The sequence below is a fragment of the Callospermophilus lateralis genome, chromosome 17 (genome assembly GCF_048772815.1).
Source record: "Callospermophilus lateralis isolate mCalLat2 chromosome 17, mCalLat2.hap1, whole genome shotgun sequence".
NCBI lineage: Eukaryota > Metazoa > Chordata > Mammalia > Rodentia > Sciuridae > Callospermophilus > Callospermophilus lateralis.
Genome location: NC_135321.1, coordinates 54,318,233 through 54,325,177, shown reverse-complemented (window position 1 = coordinate 54,325,177; position 6,945 = coordinate 54,318,233).

Below are 6,945 nucleotides of genomic sequence, written 5' to 3'. Positions count from 1 at the left end.
AGCCCGGGCAGGACGCTGTACTTGAAAGCAGGAGCAGCAGGAACCAATTATGCAGTGAATAGCGCGTGGCACTTTAGGGATGGAATATAAGATGTGGAGGTAGGAAGGTGGCAGAGGAGATTAAAAAGTAGTGCTGCTGTCATAATCTGAGTCTGTTGGCAAATTTGGGATCTATTCTACAGGCGTTATGAAGTCATTGAAACTTTCATTCATTCCAATGATATTTTCAGAGTGCTAAGTACTCTGAAGATTAAAAGAAAAAAGAAAGGCCAGTCTTCCCTCTAGGGCATATAGTGTAATAGGCTTGAAATACAGAAAAAGGATCACAGTACAGAAAGTGAAACGCTAGGACCAGGGTGGGTATGCTGGGGAACTGGGGAGATAAGACCAAGTCGGCCTGAAAAATCAGAGACAATAACAACTACTTATGCAGCTTTTTCTTTTTTAAGTGCTACATAGATACATGTATGCATTACCCTCCCCCAATAGAGAGAGAAATAAATCCCTGCTTTATGGAGAACAAAGCAGAAGTTTGGGTTGCCAGTTCACACAGGCTAGTGGGTGGCAGAGGTAGGATTTGAAGCTGGAGAACCGGCTTCAAGTCTGAATAGTGAACAACTTTAATATTTTTTTTTAAGAAAAAGTAAATTTTCTATGAGGGTAAACAAGGGTATGGAAGTCTGAGGATGGTGTGGTATTCAGCATTTGTGGAACTCTAGAATGAGCCATCATTACATTCAGACCCAAAGAATATGTCATGGGCAATGACTCATTTTTTCTTTCTTTCTTTTAAAATCAGGAACTGAACTCAGAGACACTCAACCACTGAGCCACATTCCCAGCCCTTTTTATTTCTTTATTTTGAGACTGGGTCTCTCTAAGTTGCTTACAGTCTTGCTAAGTTGCTGAGGCTGGCTTTGAACTTACAATCCTCCTGCCTCAGCCTCCCAAGCCACTGGACTTAACAGGCATGTGCCAACACACCTGGCTAATTACTCTTTTTCTAACTTGATATTTGTTAAGTTTTCAAGGTCCTCATTGTTACCTTTCTTGGACTGTTGCGATAAAAAGCCTATTTGTGTCTTCCCCAATGGAGGAAGGAGCTAGGCAGTTTAGATGTGGGGTGAGCTCTGAGCCCAGCTTTGTAGCAGAAGGGCTTAATGCCTCAGTATCCCTCCATCCCACCGATCTCGCCTGCCCACATGGGCATTTCCTACATGGAGCCCTCACTACTGGATGCCCCTCCCTGCCTCATGGCTTCTCCATCCTGGGCTTTCCACCTAAGCCCTGGAGCTTACTCAGCCTGAGGTTTGGCCCAGAAGTGTGTTCTGGGGCTGGGGGTGGAGATAATCAGGAGGGGGATGTATACGTGCTCAGCTTCCAGTCCTTTAGGTGGGGACATGGACATTGACATGCTTCCCACGTTGTCTCCCCTTCCCCCAAGGGATGGCAGAGGCCTGGGTGCCAGTTGCTGACAGAAGTAGTTTACCAGTGGTTCACTGTCTTTTTCTTCTCTGAAATATTGTCCAGTTCCCCTGCTCCTGTCTCCTGAGACCACTTTCAAATGAGCCCGTGCACCCAGGTCCTGCTTCTAAGATACCCTAACTAAGACCTTTTAGAATCCTTTTAGAATATCCTTCATACCTGACACAGGATTCTCAGGCTGCACAGTCTCCAGGGATGGGAACCTAAGAGGTCAGTGACCTAAAAGGGGAAGGTGTGAGCCTCACACAGAGGATGGGGGCTTGGCAGGGCGGGGGTTAGGGGGTAGGGTGAGGGGTCCCAGGCAGCAGTGGGGTGAATCACCAATATGCTCCTATAACTTTCCATTCCATAATAATTTTGTGACCCTTGAGATATCTATTCCTAAAATAAAGGCAAGAAAATGGAGAATATTATTTCATTTGTTATAACCTGACATCTTTACTCCTAAGACCTTTTTTTTTCATTAAAATGTATACCTGCACACCTACCTGCTTTTCTTCCTTTCCTCTTTCTCTTTCTGCCTTTCTTCTCTCCTGCCTTCCTTCCCTGCCTCTCTTCTCTCCCTCTCTTCCTCTCCTTCATCTTTTTTTTCTCTCTAAATCCCAAACTAGATTCCTCCAAATCCCCTGATTCTTAGTGTGTGTGAGTGTGTGTGTGTGTGTGTGTGTGTGTGTGTGTGTGTGTAAGGAGAGAAGCTAGGCAATTGGCAAGACATGAATTGGTGTGAATATACTTTGAATACAAACAGAGATATGAAAAATTGTGCTGTATATGTGTAATAAGAATTGCAATGCCTTTCACTTCATATATAAATTCTAAAAATTAATTAAAAAGAAAAAAAGAGAGTCAGAGCCCAGGAAAGTCACTTCTGCTCTTTGACACCCACTTCTGGTTTACACAGTGAGGATGGGGGGAGAGCAGACATGGTGGACTCTAAGGATCTTTATGAAAACTCCACATGATATAAAGCTGCTTCCAAAGCAATAACGAGGGAACACAAATATCTCAAAGAACAAAAGCAAATTGTCATCTGAAGAATGTGAAAGAGCCTTGAAAGTGATGGCTAGTAATTGGCAGGGCCTTCCAGAGAAATGTTCTGAAGATTAAAATGAGAATACCCCAGAACAGGGTGAAATGCATGAAAGGGAACCACCAGCTCTCCCAGCACCCATGCTAGGCCCCACTCCTTCTCCTACCTTGCTGCCACCTGATTCCAGGCAATGTGCTAAGTGAGAAGAGCAGGGAGATTTAACTGTAATGAGGAACTCTTCACATGGAAACACCTTTAAGATCACATGAAACAGCAAGCTAATGGATTAAATCCAGGCACAGTGCAGGCATGTGGCAGACACTCAAGGGAGAGAGGGGCACGTGTCAAACTCACATTTTATAGAAGGATCCTAATCTACTTGTAATACAAGTCCTCTGTGGCCACAGTAAATCCTCTGTGTGATGAGGTAGGGCAAAAGAAAATAAATTACTTAATTAACCTATAAGTGCACCTACCCACAACACATCAAGAATGTTATAAGAAGACAAACCAATATTTCAGAAGTGAGCTTTGGAGATTGAAAACAAAAGCAGTCTATTTTCTGCCATTGGAGGTGAGCCTGTGGCTATAAAAAATGAGCTCCTGGAAGAGAATCCGTTTTCCCAGAGCAGCGATACTACCTGATGTCTCCAAGGCCGGGAAGACTTGGCTATTCACTTTGGACTAGGGTGCTCACAGTAAGGCCCACTGAGGCTTTAAAAAATATAAAATTTCATTTATAAACAAAGGAGAAATAAAGGGATGTTGTTTTAGATAGCTTTTTCATTTCTGTGACCAAAACACTTGATGAGAACAACTTAGAAGAGGGAAAGTTTGTTTGGGGCTCATGGTTTCAGAGGTCTCAGTCCATTGAAGGCTGACTCCATTGCTTTGGGGCCAAGGTGAGGCAGCACATCACCGGGGAAGGGCTGAGTGAGGAAAGCAGCTCAGCTCATGACAGAGAAAGAGGGACGGGTAAGGGGACTCCAGGAAGATGCACCCTTCCAGGGCATGACCCCAGTGACCCCCCTCCTCCAGCCATGCCCCACCTGCCCATAGTTACTTCCCAGTCAGTCCATTCAAATTATGATGGACTGATTAGGTCATAGCTCTCATAAACCAAACATTTCACCTTTGAATCTTCCTGCATTAACATAGGAGCTTTGGAGAGATACCTCATATCTAAACCATAACAGATGTGCAGGCATTTGCTTCACCATAATCTAAAACAAAAACAAAAACAAAAACAAAATTGCTCTGATCATGTTAAGTTGACCATAGAAAAGGCCTTTCTTCTCCACCACAGTTTTGTTGCTCTAGACTTCACGGTTTGTCAAGAAGAAACTTTCTACTGAAAAGCCCCTTCTTATTTCTTTTTTTATATTTGAGGAAGGAAAAAATGATACATAAGGAAATTTCAAAAATTCACAGGAGTTGAATTTTTGCTGAGTAACAAACAACTCCAGAAATGAATGACTTCCAACAGCAACCATTGGGCCCATAAGGGCTGTCCTTCAGGTCTTGACTGGGCTGGCCCTTGACTGGTGTGTCTGAGGTCAGCTGCCAGATAATTAACTTGGCTTCTGGGGGCTGGCTGGCTATTACAATGGATGTTGAGGTCATAGTAATATAGCCTAGACACATTTTTGTTGGGTGAAAATTTGTGTCTTTTTTTTCAATCTGACAGATACCATGCTATACCTTGTAAGACACAAAAATATTGAAGGTGCAAAAGAAGAAATTTTAGCATTGTGGTAACTTCTTTATTGTTGCCCCTACTGGAATAGATGCAACCCAAAAGAGCTTACTTGGTTTTTCTACTAGCCTTAAATCACCTGAGCATGTATTATTACACAAAATTATATATGATATATAATATCAGGTTAAATGATACTTAAAATGTGACATTGTCAAAAACATATAAAATAATACCAGTATTATTATACTACATGTAGCACATAGTATTATACTAAGATTATAGTTTTAACTCGTTTTGCCTTCTTTTTAAAAAATATTTATTTTCAAGTTGTAGTTGGATACAACATCTTTATTTTATTCATTTATTTTTATGTGGTACTGAGGATCAAATCAGTGCTAGGTGAGTGCTCTACCACTGAGCCACAACCCCACCCCTTATTTTGCCTCCTTAAGACTTTGCCTTGCCACTCTCTCCAGGTACCTTCACTGAATGTCAAGGTTGGAATGTCACTGGGGAGAAAGTAAGTATTGAATTAAAAGCAAATGTGTAATTAATCCCTGCTGGCCTATGAATCATTCACCAAATGCTCAGGAAATACAAACAATTTTCCCCAAATTAGTTGAGTATGCAGAATACTAAAAAGTCAGTTTCTTGATTGGTGGCTCAATACTCTAATCTTTTTTTTTTTTAATACCAGGCTGATTGCCCAGAATGATTTTTATAAAATAAATCTAATTACTTGTTTTTTGGAGGGCCAGAATGCTCATGAACATATAGTGTCATGCCTGATAAAGATCTCTCTTCTACAACTAAATGAGATCACCCAATAGCTCAGGACCTGCTGCCCCAAGTGGTCGATGCTGCTTGCTCTCTTGGGCTGCCCTGGCTGGACTTCTAGGGGGCAATTCTGGGTGTAAGAGGGACGTTGTAGCTGGCAGCAGTACTCATGCTCTACTCTATGGCAATAGCAGGACTACTTTAGGCTGTAAAAAAAAAAAGTCCAAGTAACAGTTGAACAAACATCATGATATTGTTTCACATCACAGAAGTTGAGCTAGGCAAACAGGACTGGGAAGGCAAACTCTACTAATTCATTAGAAACCCAGTTTTTTTTTTTTTTTTTTAATTTGCTTCTTTCTACAATTTTAACTTGTTTTTCCTTTCCTCAAGAACATAATAAAGCTTTGGTCATCACATGTGCCACCTAAGAAATGAGAAGGTAAGAGGGATGAAGGCAAAAAGGGGAACAGCTTCCTATAATGATATTCCTGGATGTCCCACCTGGCATTTCTTCTTACTTGGGTTGGCCAGAGGTTAGTTATGTGACTACATCTTTCTTTAGGAGCTCTGAGAAACAGTTTTGCAGTCAGACACATCTCCAACTTGAATAAAATCTAGCTTCTTTTACAAAGCAAGAAGAGGCTGACTGTTGAATAGGCACCTGTCAGTTTGCCATACTTTCCCACTAAGTATAGCCAGCCTTTGGTGAAATAAAATGCTTCTTCTACAAACAACCTTCTCCTCCTCCTGGCTGAGGAGGGTTCTGTACTTAGTATCAGAAGATCAGAAATTTTATTGGTGATAGTGTAGTGGCACCCCCTCCTCCACAAAAAATCTTAACTGGGCTTCTCCAGAAATCTTCACCCTAGCTGATTTTAGGACTGTCAGCAAAAGAGTCTCTACAAAAGAGTTCAATGTAGATAAACTTCCTATTTTCGAGTTGCCCTATTTTACTCGGCCGCTAGCCTGGAAGAAATCGGCACTCCAGGTGCTGGACACCCCCTTACTAGTTTTTTGCAAACATTTATCCAGTATAGTAATTTGTAGAAATATGTAAACAAGGCCTCTGGCCTTGAGCTGGGCTTCACAGAGATGTCTACATTTCTAAGATAAGAGAAATTACCAATTGGGCTCCATGGTAACAGCTGGCAGAGAGAGGAAGGAAAGGAGAGAAGAAGCTCTCCCCTTCTCAGGTGTTGTCCTTGAAGGGTTAACTTGCCCAGAACAGTGAAAGAAAAAGCTTCTTTTATGTGAACTTCTGCAGACTGTGAACTTCTGAGCCCCTCCCCTTACATGCTAGGTATAAAGTTCTGAAACTATCTGTACTCGGGGTTCAGGGCCAAAATGTCTGGCAAAAGATGGCAATAGGTCTTCCAAATAGCTCTATATGTTTAAGATTTTGAAAACAAAAATATATTTGTATTCATGATATTTTTCCCCCTATGAAATGTCTTTAGCATTCAACCTCTAAAAGTAAATTTTGGTTACTATGAAATAAGAATGTAAATTAAAGCAAATTGCTGGATATAATTAATCATTAGGAAGTGCAAACTAAAACTCAAGTGAAATACAACTATACATCCACTGGATTGACTAAAATGAAAAATGATCTGATGAATTACAGTTATTGGTTTCTATATGTTGAAACAAACTTGCATCCTGGGGAAGAATCCCACTTAATCATGGTGCATGATCTTTTTGATATGTTTTTGTATCCAATTTGCCAGAATTTTATTGAGGATTTTTGCATCTATATTCATTAGAGATATTGGTCTGAAGTTTTCTTTCTTTGAGGTATCTTTGTCTGGTTTTAGAATCAGGGTGATATCGGCCTCGTAGAATGAATTTGGAAGTACTCCCTCTTTTTCTATTTCCTGAAATACATTGTAGAGTATTAGAATTAGTTCTTCTTTAAAGGTCTTATAAAACTTGGCTGTATATCCATCTGGTC